This window comes from Erpetoichthys calabaricus, chromosome 9 (assembly GCF_900747795.2).
Source record: "Erpetoichthys calabaricus chromosome 9, fErpCal1.3, whole genome shotgun sequence".
NCBI classification, from domain to species: Eukaryota; Metazoa; Chordata; class Cladistia; order Polypteriformes; family Polypteridae; genus Erpetoichthys; species Erpetoichthys calabaricus.
Genome location: NC_041402.2, coordinates 20,352,170 through 20,372,706, shown reverse-complemented (window position 1 = coordinate 20,372,706; position 20,537 = coordinate 20,352,170). Strand labels below are relative to the sequence as shown.

Below are 20,537 nucleotides of genomic sequence, written 5' to 3'. Positions count from 1 at the left end.
CTTTCTGATTGCATGATAAGAATTTTTAATAAACTTGTTATTTTTGTAAGCCCTGAGACCCTGAACCTGCAGGTGGGCTTGAATACCATTAGATGGAGGGATGATTGTTTTAATTTTGATTACACAGTTTTAATTATTTCAGCTTATGTTGTGTACGTCGGGAACACTACAGGCTTTTAAACAACTGGGGGGTAATTTTCGTAAGTGGATTAGTCGTTTAGCCGGATGTAATTGTTGATGATTTGGCCTGATCCTGGATCTGTCGGTTTTTCGAAACTCTTGCTGGAAGTGTTGTCATAGCAACACATCCTAATCCTCAAACCTGCTTGGATCAGGTTTGTTCTAAATAAACAAGGATTAGTTTACACACTTAATCAGTGTCCGTGTGTGGAAGTCATTCAGTCATGGCTTCGCCGTTCATGAATGAGCAACCAATTGATATCGGTGCGCAAATTATAAGACGAGAATTTCATATAGAGAGGGTTTTGCGCGATCAGCAAGATCCTTTATTGCTCCCGGAGGAAATTCTTTTCGAAAGATACCGCTTTAGCCGAGGGGGAATATTGTACCTCAAAGATTTATTAGCACCTTATATTCGAAGTCAAACTAGGCGAAGTCGGGCTCTCACAACCACACAAACAGTATGCATTGCTTTGAGATTTCTTGCAAGCGGTACTTTTTTATATACTGTAGGCGATGCGGAAAATCTATCTAAAAGTGCCGTTTGCCAGGCAATTCGTAAAGTCTGTTTGGCTCTGAAATATTTCTTTCGGGTTTTCATAGTGTTTCCTGGACACCTGCATGTGCAGACAATAAAAGAGGCGTTTCATGCCATTGCAGGTAGGTAATACACAGGCTAAAACACCCACAGTTCCATGAAGAATCTCACAATCAGCCTAACATTCTCATTACCAGGATTTCCAAATGTGATTGGGGCACATGGGACTGATCAGAGTGGAGTTTGATCAAACATTATTTGGAAAATGTACATCTCCTCTTGATGAATAATCAGACACAGTGTCTTCATTAAATATTTGACCTTCGTCAATATCTCGTTGGTCAGACACAGGTTCAAGGGATATGACATTCCCTGCAACTGACCCAACAAAAAAGATGGCTATATGGAACATACCTATGGCACACAATGAGGACAAATATATGCAATGACCATCCTTTACCTGAAATGAAGTGACCACTGCATCCTGCCACTGGTTCTGAGGAGGAGTTTCCCCCTGGAATGCCCTCAGAAACAGGGTGATGGGCATTTTGCTGGAGAGCCAACTCTTCTGCAGGGGCTAGGTCTGGACCGTGTGGACCTCCACCTGTTTTTTGCTTGTCTGCCTTCTTATTAGCTTTAAAATTAATGTTTTTTATATTATATATGATTATTTATGTCAACAATTCTTTAAATAGTTATATACCAATATTTACCAGTTTGAAGTATATTCTTGTACTTCACTTTAACCTGTTCCCATGTTCTCCTTGTGCTCACGTTTGATCTGGAATTATGACATATTAAATAATAATTAATCTGACACATAGGAAATGAAACGCTGCAGTCAGTAAGTACAATGCACACTACTTAGCGTTTAATTCGTCGGCCACTTTTTGCCAGCCGTCTTTTCTGGTCTGGGCTGTTTTTGCAGTGTTACCCCTTGTGCATATTAAATCTTGAAATTCTTCATGTCCTTCGAATAAAAGGTCTTGCGCCGCGTGTGTGAAAAGAAAATGTGCCTGTTCTTTCGTCATTTTGTTACAGCCTATCAAAAACTTGCTGATCATGTTTTCTAGACTCAATATATATGGGCTGTTCACTCAGCGCGGGCGCGCGCATTCATCTCGGATGATTAGGTCCAGCTAGACTAATCTAATACACGGCTGCATTTGAAAAACCGACTTATCCCTGATGAGTTTCACCGGCATTAACTCATCCAAGATGAGGCACCTGATCTCGGATGATTTAAGCGACGTACGAAAAATACCCCCCAGGTCAGTTGAGCTCAATGTTTTGCTGCTGATTTTCGTTTGGACTCAGGATCAGAAGTTTCTTGTTTCAGTGTCCAACAATATTCATCCGGTATTGATGGATACCACTTGCCTTAATACTGCTTTAGCATAATTGCAATATTCTGGTGAAACATTTCACCATCTTCATCACTGACTGAATTAAGATTAGCAGGCAAGAAGTCCAAGTGTGAAAGCTGAAAATACTTCTTTAGCAACATGTTACACTAATGGTTTGAAGCATTTTGTCAACCAGTTGGACTTTGTTTGGTGCTCTGTAGTTGCCAAGAAAAAACATTCCTGAGTGACTTCCATGCGCTATCCTCCGGCCCCCACTAGCAGATCTTCAAACTGTTCATCATTGATGGTGTGTATGATCTGTGGGCCAACAAATATGCCTTCCTTAATCCTGGCATCAGTTATTCATGGAAATGTCTGTCTTGAATATGAAGACCCTTCACCTTCAATGTTTAAGTTTCATATGAAGAGGAGGCAAAAATATCTTTGTTGGGTCAACAAAAGCCAAGCAAAATGACACCTTTTATTGGCTAACTAGAAAGATTACAATATGCAAGCTTTCGAGGCAACTCAGGCCCCTTCTTCAGGCAAGATGTAATGTAAAAGGTGTCATTTTGCTTGGCTTTTCTCTACATTCATAATGGCTAACACGGTACAACACCCTTGGGTCAACAAGTAGTTTATGTGCAAATTTCCATTTGCGAATGAAATAACAGTACTTGGTATGTCCGAGCTACACTCCTAGTAGAAGTGCCACTACTTTGGAGTCACCACAGATGTTCTAGTTGTACTTGTTGTATTTTATATTGTAACAACCTGGGTGGTGTGAGAAATGTAGGAATGTAAATTAGCCTGTTTAGGCCGATCACTGCAGAACAGTCCTTGAAAGGACCTTCAGGTGTCTTCAGTCCACTTCCACCGGTGCAATCCAGGTGTTTGCCGACACCACATGTCCTCAGTTACTTTGTTCCTCATGTGTGCCACGCTGGCTCTGCCTCACCTCACTCACCTGGGGTCGAAGACAACTAACATGCCATACTGTTCTGCAGCTTCCACCAGAAGCTTCATGTGTTGGCTGGTGGGCTTTACTTGCCAAATGACGACTCCAAAGTGCTATCTAAGTGCTGTATCTGCACACCCTCTCCTACCTGCTGTTCACAGGGCTGCTTATAGCTGGTTTCTCCAGGTTATCGCTCACCCTCAGATAGTCCAAACCCACCTGGGTAACATGCCCCTCTGAGGTCCGATCGTTCAGATGGTACAATATGTATAATTAGAATATGAGAGGAAATCACCAAAAAAGGTGATTGCAATAAAAAAAAGTATGTGAGAAGAAAATGTAAATGGGATTTTTGTGATTAGCAAGCCAAAATTCATAAGACGCACCCAAAAGTGTCCAGGAAGCAAAAGCCAAATTTCCCCCTGGGGAAAAAGATCTATCTATCTATCTATCTATCCATCCATCCATCCATCCATCCATCCATCCATCCATCCATCTATCTATCTATCTATCTATCTATCTATCTATCTATCTATCTATCTATCTATCTATCTATCTATCTATCTATCTATCTATCTATCTATCTATCTATCTATCTATCTCTGTCCAACAAAGGAGCATTATCTGCACAGATGGACCAAGTTCAATGCTGGGAATCAAATTGTGGAATGGTGCCATCACAAAGACATAATGGCAACCAAACAAGCCCAACAATAACCTTTTACAGTGCTAATAGTCCAGTAGATTCAGGAGACATCTCATATTCTGTGAAAGCACACAGCATGTTTGTGCTGAACAAAGTGAGGGTTGCAGAGATTGATGATGGGCATTAGTAATGACATTTAGCATGGTTTAAGTGTATGACTTCAAAATAGTGTCCAATGAGCAAATTATCACTCAAGAGCGGGTGAGCAAGTAATACGCACATCAAGATTCCTGATGATGTCTCCGCTTTATAAACATGTGAATTTCATGCACACTACAACCAATAAAACCCTAATATTAATTTCTAAGATTTGCAACACATCATTTACAAAGACAGCCTTGTTCTATTTCATATTCAAAGAGATATTTGAATTTTTTATTATGGAAATCTTTTCAATCTAATAACAGCAGTATATAGTTAGCACTCCCTTCTCACAGGTCCACCATCCCAGGGTTGAGTCTGTTGACCGCTCACTGTATGATATGCAGGCTGAATGTTCTCCCCATATAAAAGTGTGAAGTGTATTTTTCATTTATCCTCCCATATTTCAGACATGTGTTTATTTGGTTTGGTTAATTAGGTTATTCCTGATCCTGATTGTGAGTGTTTCTGCCAATGGTCCCCTTGAATGATTTTTGGCTTTTGCAGGGCTGATTTGTGTTCATTTGCCACGATAAACTCTAGCTTCCCCACAATTGGATTAACTCAATTTTGGGAATGCTGTCTTTTATTGGTAATTGTAAGGGAAAATATATTTGAAACTGCCTGGCGTTTTAACTAGGAAATCCTGATATCATTTGTACCGCCACATTTAACTTAGAAAATAAGGTCTCACATAACATTTAACTTTATATTTTGTTCTCTGATAACAGTTTGCATAAAAAGCCAAATTTTCCCCTGGGGGAAAAATAAAGATCTATCTATCTATCTATCTATCTATCTATCTATCTATCTATCTATCTATCTATCTATCTATCTATCTATCTATCTATCTATCTATCTATCTATCTATCTATCTATTCATTATCTTACAAAATTGCACTTTCAAAAAAGAAATAGTTGGTTTTCCTATATTGAATTAGACTAGATGGGGAGAGTATTTTTACCGTACAAAGCACTCATAAATGTATAAATATTTAATACTGTGTCAGTTGGAGACGCCACCATTACCGTATACTAACATGCCGTCTACATCCCTCACCCACTATGTCCATTAATGTTTTTGGAGGCTTACAATTTTATTTTAGCTCTTTGAAGTAATATGATGAACCAAGGATATTGTAAGCTTGTTATCATGTCTCATACAACAGTGTATTTTATGTTTATCTATCTTTTAATTCATTTTCTAGCCCAATTATCCAGTTTAGGGTCACAGGGTTTTTCTTTATGTTTGAATCTTTATTGAATAATTTCATTTATACCTATTTATCATTAGGGACTGAAGAATGAGAAGTAAAGGCACTGCCTAGTGAATACAGGAAACTATATGAAGTTGTGTTGATCTAATTAAAAATACATTTCAGAAACTGCTTGATAGATGAAGGTAGACATCATTATAGTGATTCAAAACAAATTCTACATTCACGTTCTGCTATTTTCATATAAGTAGATATCTACTTCTTAACAGTTCACATATCTCAGGTTTTCTTTTTGGTTTCCTTTTTTTTTTGGTCTGATTAATATACAGTATATGTATATATTACATTTCAACTTTACCTCTCTCTTTTCTCCTAAATATCTGTTCTGATAGCTCAGCAATTAGCCATTATTTCTAATAAATATTAAAGGAAGGTTCCACCTCAAAATTATATTTTTTAATTTATTTATACTGATGGACAAAAAAAAATTAATTCCATATTCCTATGCAAAACAAAGATAAAAAAAGAGTTTATGATAAAATATAAGTCAATAGTGACCAATGCTGTAAAATGGGACAAATAAAGATCTATCTATCTATCTATCTATCTATCTATCTATCTATCTATCTATCTATCTATCTATCTATCTATCTATCTATCTATCTATCTATCTATCTATCTATCTATCTATCTATCTATCTATCTCTGTCCAACAAAGGAGCATTATCTGCACAGATGGACCAAGTTCAATGCTGGGTATCAAATTCTGGAATGGTGGTTCTGCTAACAGTGCCACCGCAAAGGCATAATGGCAACCAAACAAGCCCAACAATAACCTTTTACAGTGCTAATAGTCCAGTAGATTCAGGAGACATCTCATATTCTGTGAAAGCACACAGCATGTTTGTGCTGAACAAAGTGAGAGTTGCAGAGATTGATGATGGGCATTAGTAATGACATTTAGCATGGTTTAAGTGTCTGACTTCAAAATAGTGTCCAATGAGCAAATTATCACTCAAGAGCGGGTGAGCAAGTAATACGCACATCAAGATTCCTGATGATGTCTCTGCTTTATAAACGTGAATTTCATGCACACTACAACCAATAAAACCCTAATATTAATTTCTAACATTTTCAACACATCATTTACAAGGACAGCCTTGTTCTGTTTCATATTTAAAGAGATATTACATTTTTTATTATGGAGATCTTTTCAATCTAATAACAGTTAGCACTCCCTTCTCACAGGTCCACCATCCCAGGGTTGAGTCTGTTGACCGCTCACTGTATGATATGCAGGCTGAATGTTCTCCCCATATAAAAGTGTGAAGTGTATTTTTCATATATCCTCCCATATTTGGTTTGGTTAATTAGGTTATTCCTGATTCTAGACTGGCCCACTGAGTGTATATATATATATATATATATATATATATATATATATATATATATATATATATATATATATATACAATTTGCCAAGAAAGCACACCAGAATAACTAAAAAGGGAGTACCTTTCTGTATTGTGTCTTGGAGTATCTGTCCTTTTTTGAGATTTCATTAAACTTGGCAAAATATTATGTGTCATGAAGGGACAGGGGACAAGCGGGGGAGAGTTAGAAAATAAACTATGTCTAATCTATCCTTCTAATCCTTATAATTGTTGTGATAACCAATGTAACAATAAGCTTCATGGCAATAACTCCTGGAAAAATTGGAAATTAAGGTCAGTATATACTATTTGAAATTGGAAAAAATCAAACCTTTTGTTTTTTTTTTACAACCTAATTAATAACAGTTTGGAATAAGCATTTAAATTGAGGAAGCAGATTTTCTTCCCCTTTTTTTATTCTGTTTATTTTGTTATTTACTTATTTTTCCTTCTTTTAAAGTTTTACTCTGTTGGCCTAGCTCTCTTTCTCATGGGTGGGGGTTGTTTTGATTTGAACGTAAAATTTGACTTGCTTGTACGGAATGTTAGATTTTAATAAATTCAATAAAATGTAATATTATATATATATATTTATATATATGCCGATTTAATTAAATATTATAACAACCAACAACAACAACAGCCATTAAACACACACAAGAATTTAAAAAATGAATTTGTTCATGAAAAGAGAGCTGTCACAGTGAGGCATTGTGCAGGTGTATCACCGTAGGTGTGAAGGAGCCCCAGTAGCATTTTGTGTTTACTTCTGTTAAACAAAAGTCCTCAGTGTTAGTGTGTCAGAGATTAGATGTGCAACATTGTTCATAATGGCACTCAGTTTTGTTTTAATTCTCTCCTCTGTGACCTCCAGGGGGTCCAAAGTACATCCCATACCTGCCCTTTTAATTAGTTTGATGATTTGGCGGGTGATGTTACCCACCCAGCACACCACAGTGTAGAAAACCACACTGGCCATCACAGAGTTGTAGAAGACGTGAGGAATGTCACTACCCATATTTAAGGAATGCCATCTCCTAAGTAAAAAGAGTACTTTTCAAAAATGTAAAATCACATTAAAAACTGTTTATTGGTATAGCAACTTAAATATGGTGAGCCTAACAAAAGCACATACAACACATATTTGTAGTGTACAAGAGCAAATGGAACTCTGCTTCCCATTAAGAGCAATTAATGCCTGTAAGGTCAGTCCAGTTCTGTGGCTAATTCTGGATGTGTAACTAGTGTTTAACCGTCAATAATAAATGAATTGAGCTACTGATATTAAACAAATACTATTGACATAAGCAGTTCACTAATAATTAACTGTGTTTAAATAACTAATAATAAGAAAAAAAATAACTCAAACATTAGATGTTTCATATAACACATTGTGACTTGTTGTCTGCCCCTGTCATTTACTAGTGTTGTGTACTTTTCCTTTACTATTATTTGCCCCAGATTTTGATCTTAATTAAACAGTCTGGTTGGTCTTAGCTTGGCAGGACACTTCTAAAATTAGACATGGCTTAACCTTATAGGTATTACCTTTATAAATATACCAGTAAAGGCAAACTCCATGATAATGTGCAGTGAATACACTTGACTGAGAATGTTCTAGCTATTCTCACGCGATCAGCGTCTCTTTGTCATCACTGGATGGCATTTTGTTCTGTCTCAATTGCCTTTTCAATTGTGGCACACTTGACCACTGATTGCCAACGTCGATTAGCCTCTTCCTCAGGCTCATTTGTTCTTGCGATTCTCTTTCGCTCAGTGTCGGCCTGTCTTCATTGTATGGTCTGTTCTTTTCTCTCAGATGCTTGAGCAATTCTCTTTCACTCTGCGACAGCCTGTCATAAATGCTGAGTGTGCTCTTCATAGTTTTCATTTAGCATTTACGTTTATGTTTGGCATTCGTTTGCTCAGAGGTTGATGCGCTTGCTGCTTCCTGAGCAGCTCTTCTTTTCTCCACCCTAGCGGCCCGCTTCTTCTCTTCTTTCGTCGGCATCTTTTCACGTTAAAACTGATTAAGTCAGTGTTTGGGTTGCAATTACTTAGTACGTTTTCCTTAATTTTTCACTTAAGCTGGCACTTAAGTCTTCAATCTGCCTCAAGAATGATTTAAGATATGAAGAGGTAGGGGAAGTGACGGCGAAGGTGGTAGGGATGGGAATGGTGCCCGTACGCCATCCTGCTGCCCACAGCCGAGAGTTGATTCTGCAATAAAATAAAATAAAAATAAAAAGAGGAATAATTCCAAAACTCTTCACTTTTAATATAAAGCTGTAGTGCAGAGTTTCAGCGTAGTATATGTGTAGCAAATGTCAGGCTACAGGTTATTTGATTTTTGACCTTGACCTTCCTGAGTTGACCTTTGACGTTGGAGGTCAATCGTCACCCTGAAAGCGGACAGAAGAGATCACATATTATATGTGTACCAAATTTCAGGTCAATAGGTGAAAATGCTTGCGAGTTACAGGTGATTGAAAATCCTGGACAGACAAACAGACAGCCACGGTAGCGTATTATATAAGAAGATTAAATGTTATTTTGGAAGAGTAGATGTTTACAGTTGTCATTGGGATTACATGCAGATATACAAGACCTTCAGAAAGTATTCAGACTCCTTCACTTTTACACAGTTTTCTTAGTTGAGGCCTTGTGCTAAAACCACTTAAATTTATTGAATTTTCAAATTCATTAAAAATAAGACACTGAATTATCCCAATGACACATGTATTCATACCCTTAACTCAGGACTTAGTTGAAGTCCCTTTAGCAGTGATTTCAGCCTGGGATCTTATTGGGTTTGACACAACAAATTCTACGCACATGGATTTAGGGATTTTTCTGCCATCCTTCTCTGCAGATCCTCTCAAGCTAAGCCATGTTAGATGGAGACTGTCAGTGGACTGCTATCTTCATGTTTCTCCAGAGATGTTCAAGTTGGAGCTTTGGCTGAGCCATTCATAAATATTCCTCGGGTTGTCCCTAAGCCACTGCTCAGTTGTATTTGCTTTGTGTTTAGGACCATTGTCCTGTTGGACCATCAGCCCAGTCTGAGATCTAAAGCATTGTGGAGTACGTTTTCATTAAGGATATCTCTGCACTCTGCTGTGTTTGGCTTTCCCTCAATCCTGTTTAGTCTCCCAGTCCCTGCCACTGAAAAACAACCCTACAGCGTGACGCCGCCACCACCATGCTTCACAGTTGGAATGGTTTTACACTGCAGATAAGTGGCACTTTAGAATTCCATAGAATTTGGGTTTTAACAGGCCACAGGATCTTGTTTCTCATAGTTCGAGTGTCCTTTAGCTGACTTTTTGCAAATTCCAAGCATGGTTTTCATGTGTCCACTTGACCACCCAGACATAAGAGTAGTGGAGTGTTGCAGTAGTGTTTGTCCTTTTGGAAGTTTCTCTCATCTCCACACAGGTTCTCTGGAGCTCAGCCAGAGTGACCATCGGGTTTTTAGTCACTGTTCTCTCTTTGCACCCCAATTGTTCAGTTTGGCCAGGTAGCCAGCTTATAGAAGGTGTTGTGGTTGTTCCAAACTTATTCCATTAAGATGCCACTGTTCTCTTGGAAAACTTTAATGCCGGTGGAATTTTTATGGTCTTTCCCAGATCTGTGCCTTAACACAATCCCGTCTCTAAGATCTGCAGGTAATTTCTTCGACTTCAGAGTTTGTTTTTTGCCCAACTGTGGGCCCTTACAGTATATAAGCATGTGTGTGCCTTTCCTAATCATCCATAATCAATTGAATTGCCCAGAGGTGGACTCCAGGTAGATTTTCATTTTTACTTTTTATATAAATTTACAGTATTTTCTAAAATCCTGTTATCACTTTGTCATTCTGTAGTATTGAGTGTTGCTTGATGAGGGAAAATTAATTTTAATGATTTTAGCACAAGGCTGCAAGGCACTGTATGTGTGTGTGTGTGTGTGTGTCCATAACTTGGCAGTGTAATGTTCTAGCATCCTACCAGGAACGTGCGGTCAGGGGAGGCAGGTGAGAAAGAGCCTCACTTGTCATCATGAGAAGTAAAAAAAACTAATAATGATAACATAAAATAAATGTGTCCACTGGTGTGTGCTATATGTTTCCTGTATGATTCCAATAATTGTAATCATTTTCATAGTCAAAATCACTGAATTTGCTCATTGCCTGATCAAATACAGGGGAGAAACGCAAGATGTGGCAGCGACAAGCCTCACCTCACCTCGGACTGCGCTCTCCCTCACACACTGGGTTGATTCATGCAATTGGCGCATGCCTGTTGCTGTCTCTCTGTATGTCGCCAATATAATGTTTGCAGACACGTTTATTATACACCCTGACTTTCCACAGACTGGCTAATATCTTTAATGAATGTATGTGACATATTTAGTCTTGCTGATCTGACATAAAACTGCAGTGAAAAGGTACAAGGTGAGGCAGACAGTACCGTGCCACACAGAAGGGGGCGCATGTGAGCCCAACAGGTACTTGTTGCTGCTGTTCTTCTACACAGAGGCTCTGGGTGCCAATAAGTTAGCGATATCAAAAAGTCAAGTGCACTGCAGCGGTCTGTTTATTTTTATTTTTTGTTCCGACTGACTGCCAAAATGGAAGATTAAGACTTTTAAAAGTAAAGGAAAATAAGGAGGACTTTTACAAGAAAGTGATAGAGATTTTCATGGAGAAGGATAGGCGCATAGATTTCATTTACAAATTTGGTAAGACAATAAACAGTTTTTAATTTTATAAAACAATAGGACTAAGAAAAAAACAATCCAATATTTAAAAACTAAATTTTGACCTTAAATAAAATATTCTTTTGTTTTTCTTGTTATTTTTTGTTGAATAGTCTGTATTAAAATTGATTAAAGCATCAGAATTAAAAGCTTTTAAAAACAACTAAATATTTCAATTAAGGTCATACTTGAAATCCATTTTTTTTATACACCACTCAATGCTTTCATTTGTATTGAATGAGTATGAATTGTGGAATTGCAACAGCAAATTTAGAACACATGGAGGGTGCTGAGCAATGCGCTACTCCATGCATCCTCACCATTCCACTGACCTCCCTCTCATTTACACACATGTATTCTGTCTTGTTCCTACTGACCTTCATTCCTCTCCTCTCTAGAGCATATCTCCACCTCTCCAGGGTCTCCTCAACCTGCTCCCTACTATCGCTACACATCACAATGTTATCAGCAAACATCATAGTCCACGGGGACTCCTGTCTAATCTCATCTGTCAACCTGTCCATCACCATTGCAAATAAGAAAGGGCTCAGAGACGATCCCTGATGTAATCCCACCTCCACCTTGAATGCATCCGTCACTCCTACCGCAGACCTCACCACTGTCACACTTCCCTCGTACATATTCTGTACAACTCTTACATACTTCTCTGCCACTCCCGTCTTCCTCATACATATGAAATTTATCATACTCGACATACTTAAAAAGGGTTTGGGGCAGCCACCCGTATATTATCCCTGGCTGCAATGGGTTGAATTCTGGTAACAAGTTTCTTGGTTGGAGTCCTGAAATGAACTGATGATGGTTTGTAAAGAAGGTGATTTTAAATAGTCAGACCGGAAGTGACGTAGGGGACCCGTAAGTAATCTTCTTCTGGCGTCAGTTGCGGCGCCAGGAACCGGAAGTGATGTTAGTCGAGGCACCAGAGCCGGAAGTGAAGTCATCGGAGCCGCCAGGACCGGAAGTGACATCATCCGAGCCACGCACAACCCTAACACCCCGCCCCCTAACACCCAACCCCCACACCTGCCGGGACCGGAAGTGACGTCATCCGAGGCGCCGGAACCAGAAATGACAACTTCAAGGTTGAGTATGACAGGTTTTCCCGCAGCTGGTCTGCAGAGATAACAGGAGAAGATTTAGTGCACCCCACCACCCCCTGGTCTGGAATGGAATTAGCTTCCCTTGGTCCATACAACGTCCTCCTACTCACACGTGTGTGACATACAATACCACAGTTCCTCTCGAGGCACCCTGTCATATGCTTTCTCTGAGTTCATTATGACGCAATGCAACTCCTTCTGGCCTTCTCTATACTTCTCCATTAACACACCCAGAGCAAACATTGCATTTGTGATGCTCATTCCTGGCATGAAACCATACTGCTGCTCACTAATCATCACCTCCCTTCTTAACCTGTGTGCTTCAATTCAATTGTTTAAAGTCTAAATATTCTAATTTGTTATAGAAATTTCTCATTTTTCATGCTCTGCTAGACGTACATAGAGATCTGTAGTTAAGGATCAACATTCAAAAATAACATCATTTTAGTAATCACTGATTTATAATGAATTTAAAATGACACCCCACATGCTTATGCTTTGTAATACAGGCAGTCCCCGGGTTACGTACGAGATAGGGACTGTAGGTTTGTATTTAAGTTGAATTTGTATTTAAGTCGGAACAGGTACATTACTTTAATAAATGTTATTGTTGACTGACTGTAACCAAGTGCTCTGCCAATCAATGATGGAGTTTCACCTCTTTCTGACCTTTTTATTATTTCTACTTTATTTTCCATGGTGATGGTTTTTCTCTTCTTTACTGTAGCACCAGCACTTGCATCAGATTTGTGTTTCAGAGACATTCTTGAAGGGTGAAGACAAAAGGTTAAGATGAGCTCTTCTGCACAGCACTGTACACGTTATCACAGCAGATTAGGCACCAGTCGTCAACACGTCTGATGTATAGGGTGGTCCAGATCTAATTATGCAATTTTCATTACGCTATAACTTATTCAGTTTATTACATAGAAAATCACCCAAAAATCCCAGACCATCGAGAAGTGTGCGAACTGACAACACGAAGAATCGTCTTCGGGCCGAACTGCAATCGTCCCCGCATAAATCAAAGTCATCCAGATGATCTGGATTTGCAGAATTAGATCTGGACCACCCTGTACTGACAAGAGACAACTTCCTGCTATGTGCGTAACAGTACAAGCAGGCTTGCTATTGAGAATGAATGGGGGCAGCGAGGGGCGGTTCATCACCAGCCCACATCACAGTCACCTTCACTACAGTATGCTGCCTGCAGTGCCCCGCCGCACCACCGCCCCCATTCAACACGCAGCCATCCGAGGCACACTACAATGCTACCTCCCCCGCCTCCCCATTCACCCTCAATGGCCTCCGATCAGCCACAACAGGGTCACCACTTGCAGCGGGGGGCAGGCAGTGAAACTGCTTGCCGCCAGGAGCTGCCCGACGGACACTACACTGCGCGAGCAGCGAAATCGACCCCCTCCAGCCTCCGTCCAGCCACATTTTGCAGCATCCCCGGGCCAAAGATGACGGAGCGCCAGCTACTGAGGCGCATGCGTCACAGCTGTGGCCCGGTTCGTATGTTGTAGGTTAGGTGTCCGTAACCTGGGGACTACCTGTATGCCATTTTCAACTAGCTGAGAGTGGCTATTAGAGGGCTAGGACCCACCGTTAGAAAATGCTATATCAAAATAATTATCAAACTCATGTACATCAACTTCAAAATAGCTTAAAACGTCACTCCACGTGCCTATATTACCAATCCCATTTTTTTTTTTTGTAAAACGGAGTAATTGTGACCCCTAATATCCCATTAGGAGGTCAGCCTGTGGGGTCAGTGGATGTGACTTGCACAACTTCAAGTCCTTCTCGCTATTTTTACTGAAGACACCCATTGGTTAACTATCATAAGGGTGGAATTTTCTACAGACAATATGGTCCAGAAATGGTCTAAAAATGAGGGGCTTCAGGTGTAGAAGACCAAAAATAGGGCTGAATTCCAAATAGCTTGCTGACGAGCGACTGTTATATCATATTTGGGGGTTTTCATGTAGTAGTGAGTCAGGATGGGTTGAACAAAAAAAAAAAAAAAAAAAAACACGCCCCCTCACGGATTGAAGTGGTATTGCTTACCTTGGTCGATCCCTGAAAATGCCCCCTAAGCACTTACATCTGAGACTTGGTATTCCCTAAAGCATGGTACTGATATAGTCATTGCTTTTTTAGTTTAGATTTTAAGAAGTATTTATTGTTCACTTACTGCATAGAAAATGTCTGAATAAATTTTGTATGTACCCCTGGTAAGATTAATCAGGTAGCCCAGAATCATATCATTCTTTATAAATCTTCCCAAGCCAATTAAATTTCCCTATTTGTTGTTACACTGGAGAGAAATCCTCCTTCCCTGCCATAAATGATATTAAGCCCCTGGTATAAAAATATGTATAAAATGAAATCAATAAAAAAAAATGATTTGGTTGTTGCTTATCTCATCAAAAATGTCCTGTGTGCAAAGTCCCAGTTTAGTGCAGAAAAATGGAAAATCTTATGTTATTTTCTTGCAATCTACCAGACTAGTTACAGTTTTTACATATATGGCAGTATCACAGATCATATTCAATAGGATATAATTAAATTAGAGAATTCAGATATGGAGCCAGGGCAGAGCCTGACCGTGACTAAATAAGTGCTACATACATACGGCACCAGGAATTAATCAGGGAAGACGAAGGAGGAGGCTCATGTCAGCTTCTACAGAGAATTACAGGAGCTGCGTGAAATCCAGCGGCCTTCTGAAATCAGTGTGATGAACAAACTAAATTGGATGACCCCGCCAAGGCCAAATGGCAGAAAAGGATCATGACTTTTAATTTTTAAAAAGCATTTCAGTCTTTTCTGCAAACATCACCAGGTCAAGTGGTTCAGAAAAATTGGGAATTCACAGTATTTATTTATTTCTTTATTTACAAAGTCAGAAAATGAAAATATACATCAGAACATTTCAGTGGACCATTAATGTCAATTCAAACCTTCCATTCAGTGTCTTTTAACAATGAAAAGTGGAGAAAGTTGTGGAAGCCTTCAAATCACAAGATGCTTTTTGTATTTGACAATATGATAAATATAATTTAAAAAGTAATAAAATTTACACAAGCAATGCTTCCTTCAATTATCTGCTGACAATGCTGCTGAAATATTATAACATCTGCCTTCGTGTTTAACGAGCTTGTAAGATCTTTTTGCAAATGCATGCGACAGGGCTTCTGTGATACATTTATCCCTTCAGGGGCTCCATATATTTCTGGTAGACCTGCAGCTTGTGCAGCTTTAACTGTTTTATTGTGTAGCTTACCGGAAAGTTAACATCAAATTCACAGACCTATATTTTAAGCTGGGTCTTTCCCATAAAGGTATCGTTTGTATGCTTGCAACCCAATATCTGTACTTAATGTCTAAATATCGTTGAAACAAATTCTGAGCTCTAGAGGGTTGTTACAGAATGGTTACAGCGAAATTGAAGACATACGTGCAAAAAAGATCTTGTGAGCCTGCAAAACCCTTTGGGGGCTCCAAATTATTTGCTTTTGTTGTGGGTGCCACCATTTTAATTACTTTTGCATTGATTTTTGTCAAATTAACCCAGAAGGGAAATACTTCTGAGGTAAACTTTAGCCTTGTTGCACACTCTGTCCAATGGAAATGTTCAGGCTGGAATACTCCTAAAAACATTGGCATACTGTAGTACTGTCTGTTCTGAATGAACATCGAAGAGGGTCAACTTGACAAAGCTAAGCTGCATTGGAATAAACCTTGGATATGGATCTGTGCACAATGGACTTTCTACTGCATGTCGCCTTCCAGGCTCATTAGAGGTAAACACTACCACTCCAGGACATTTGGGGGTGCTGTCACTGATGGTATTGTCTCTGCATCCACCCACAGACTTGAGAAGATGCCCAGTGAGGAAAACTTCCAGTCCTTCCAGTACGAGAACTATAAGGCCTAGATGCCCCCAGAAAGTGGTGTCTCATATGGGAGCAACAACAACATTTATTTCTATAGCACATTTACATACAGAAAGTAGCTCAAAGTGATTTACATAATGAAGAAAAGAAAAATAAAAGACAAAAAAAGAAATTAAAACAACACATTAGTTAACATAGAAAAGGAGTAAGGTCCGATGGCCAGGGTGGACAGAAAAAACAAAAAAAAAACTCCAGACAGCTGGAGAAAAAAACAAAATCTGTAGGGGTTCCAGGCCACGAGAACACCCTGTCCCCTCTGGGCATTCTACCTAACATAAATGAAATAGTCCTCTTTGTAGTTAGGGTTCTCACGGAGTCACTTGATGCTGATGGTCATACAGACTTCTGGCTTTTAATCCATTCATCATTGTTGGAACATCACGGTGCTTTGAGTAGATGGTGGTGGCGCAAGGAAGGAGTAGACTGCTGGATGGAGCTCCAACGTGATTGTTTTACAGAGCTACTTTATCAGTTCTGTGGAGGCCCTTTAGCCTAATAACTGTTTCTCTTGGTCTTATTTATTTAGCCAATCATGTGTTTGATTTGTCTTGGTGGCACTGTTACAAAATGGAGAAACCTGGGGGGTATTTTTCGTACATGGATTACTTGTTTAGCCGGATGTAATTGTTGACGATTTGGCCTGATCCTGGATCTGTCGGTTTTTCGAAACTCTTGCTGGAAGTGTTGTCATAGCAACACATCCTAATCCGCAAACCTGCTCGGAGTAGTTTGTTCTACGTAAACAAGGATTAGTTTACACACGTGATCAGTGACGGTGCATGGAAGTCATCCAGTCATGGCTTCACCGTTCATGAATGAGCGATATTGGTGCGCAAATTATACGAAGAGAATTTCATATAGAGAGGGTTTTGCACGATTGGCAAGATCCTTTATTGCTCCCGGAGGAAATTCTGTACGAAAGATACCGCTTTAGCCGAGGGGGAATATCGTACCTCAAAGATTTATTAGCTCTGTATATTCGAAGTCAAACTCGGCGAAGTCGGGCTCTCACAACCACACAGACAGTATGCATTGCTTTGAGGTTTCTTGCAAGCGGCACTTTTTATATATTGCAGGTGATGCAGAAAATCTAACTAAAAGTGCAGTTTGCCAGGCAATTCATAAAGTCTGTTTGGCTCTGAAACATTTCCTTCGGGTTTTCATAGTGTTTCCTGGACACCTGCGTGTGCAGACAATAAAAGAGGTGTTTCATGCCATTGCATGTAGGTAATACACAGGCTAAAACACCCACAGTTCCATAAAGAATCTCACAATCAGCCTAACATTCTCATTACCAGGATTTCCAAATGTGATTGGGGCACATGGGACTGATCAGAGTGGAGTTTGATCAAACATTATTTGGAAAATGTACCTCTCCTCCTGATGAATAATCAGACACAGTATCTTCATCAAATATTTGACCTTCGTCAATATCTCGTTGGTCAGACACAGGTTCAAGGAATATAACATTCCCTGCAACTGACCCAACAAAAAAGAGGGCTATATGGAACATACCTATGGCACACATGGAGGATAAATATATGCAATGACCATCCTTTACATAAATTGAAGTGACCACTGCATCCTGCCACTGGTTCTGAGGAGGAGCTTCCACCTGGAATGCCCTCAGAAACAGGGCGATGGGCATTTTGCTGGAGAGCCAACTCTTCTGCAGGGGTTAGGTCTGGACCGCAATCTCCACCTGTTTTTTGCTTGTCTGCCTCCTTATTAGCTTTAAAATTAATGTTTTTTTATATTATATATGATTCTTTATGTCAACAATTCTTTAAATAGTTATATACCAATATTTACCAGTTTGAAGTACTTGTACTTCACTTTAACCTGTTCCCATGTTCTCCTTGTGCTCACGTTTGATCTGGAATTATGACATATTAAATAATAATTAATCTGACACATAGGAAATGAAACGCTGCATTCAGTAAGTACAATGCACAGAACTTAGTGTTTAATTTGACGGCCACTTTTTGCCAGCCGTCTTTTCTGGTCTGGGCTTCTTTTGCAGTGTTACCCCTTGTGCATATTAAATCTTGAAATTCTTCATGTCCTTCGAATAAAAGGTCTTGCGCCGCTTGTGTGAAAAAAAAATGCGCCCGTTCTTTCGTCATTTTGTTACAGCCTATCAAAGACTTGCTGATCATGTTTTCTAGACTCAATATATATGGCTTTTCACTCAGTGCGGACGCGCGCATTCATCTTGTATGATTAGATCCAGCTCGACTAATCTAATACACAGCTGCGTTTGAAAAACCGACCTATCCCGGATGAGTGTCACCGGCATTAACTCATCCAAGATGAGGCACCTGATCTCGGATGATTTAAGCGACGTATGGAAAATACCCCCCAGGCTGGCATTTATTTTGGACTTGTATATTCTCTCATTTGACCACACACAACAATTGTTTTGTTTAACATGAGATCATTTACAGGATGAAGTGCTACTACTAGATACATTTGTTATGGACTGAAACCACATAAACCATGCTGAAAAAAATTTAATAGCCAGAGAACAGTTGGAAAAAATTAAACTTGGTAAGTCAGATCATGATAAAGTGTTTATGAATTAGATTACATTTGTTGACCAGATCAGAAACATGTTTCCACAAAAGTAACTAACTGAATCAGAAAGACCAGGAGGCTGTCCTCATATAAAGATGAGATGTCCCAACTAAATCATACAATGTCAACCCATACTGGCTTGTGATCTCCAAGCAATGGCCAGTTTGGAAGAGGTCTCAAACTAAATGAAGGGGGAGTTCAGGGTGATGTTTGTCGATGGGTGCAAAATTGATTCAAACACAGGAAGCAGAGGGTGATGGTACGAGGAACCTGTCAGAATTGGATGATATTAAGAGTGGTGTTCAGCAGGGGTCAGTGCTAAGTCCACTGCTATTTTTAATATATATATATATATATATATATATATATATATATATATATATATATATATATATATATATATATATATATATATATATATATATATATATATATATATATAAATAATTTGGATAGGAATATAAATAAAAAGCTGGTTAAGTTTGCAGATGATACCAAGATAGGTGGATTGGCTGTTAATTTGTAATTTGTTAAATCATAACAGAAGGATTTGGACAACATACAGGCTTGGGCAGATTTGTGGCAAATGAAGTTTAATGTAAGTAAATGTAAACTATTACATGTAGGAAGTAAAATGTTAGGTTTGAAAACACAGTGGGAGGTCTGAAAATCGAGAGTACACCTTATGAGAAGGATTTAGGAGTCATAGTGGACTTGACACTATAAACTGGTAGACAGTGTTCAGCGGCCATTAAAAAGGCTAACAGGATGTCAGGTTATATAGCGCCCTGATGTGTGGAGTACAAGTCACAGGCATTTCTGCTCAAGTCTTTATAACTCACTGGTGAGGTCTCATCTGGAGTACTGTCTCCAGACTACAAAATTATGAAGGGAATTAGTCGAGTGGATCAAGACTGTGACTTTAAAATGAATTCAACAAGAACACGGGGACACAGTTCAAACTCTTTAAGTGTAAAATTCACACCACCTTTAGGAAGTTTTTCTTCATACAGAGAGCCACAGACCCATGGAATAAGTGACCAAGTAGTGTGGTAGACAGTAGGACTTCAGGGACCTTCAAAAACTGACTTGATGCTATTTTGGAAGAATTAAGTAGATAGAACTGGTGAGCTTTGCTGGGCTCATGCCATGGCCTGTTCTCATCTAGATTGTTCTAATGTTTTAATGTAATTTTAAGGTTGATGCCCCATGGAAGCCGTACACCACCACCTCATCAACATTTCACTCAACTGACCATTGTAGATGTGGGTCAGGTAAGGCATTTGCTCTCTGAAAGTATAAATTAGATGTATAGGCCATAAAATCATGCTTTCTTCTCAGATAAAACATTGTGCATAACCTTTTGCGGTTTACATTTTATTCCCTTTCTTTCAGCAAAGTTTTGCTTTCCCTTGCTTCATTTTATTGTGAATACAGAATCAGCAAAATATATGGCGTAAAAGCACATGCAAGAGCAAATTTAGCAACAAGTTATCTCTTTGACTCAGTGCTTCTGCAGAGACAGAAGTACATAATTAATTTAATCTCTTTCTATTGAATGTCCCTGGTGCTAACTGCTGAAAATCAAAAAGAATACAAACAAAAGGCGGTGGTG

The 20,537-nt window shown here is 39.1% G+C and overlaps 1 protein-coding gene across 3 annotated transcripts in view; it reads left to right on the top strand.

The window, feature by feature from the left end:
• The window catches only part of LOC114657387 (astrotactin-2-like), a 2,479,169-nt gene that overhangs the window by 922,412 nt on the left and 1,536,220 nt on the right, over positions 1-20,537 (top strand). The gene's annotated exons all lie outside the window — the stretch shown is intronic.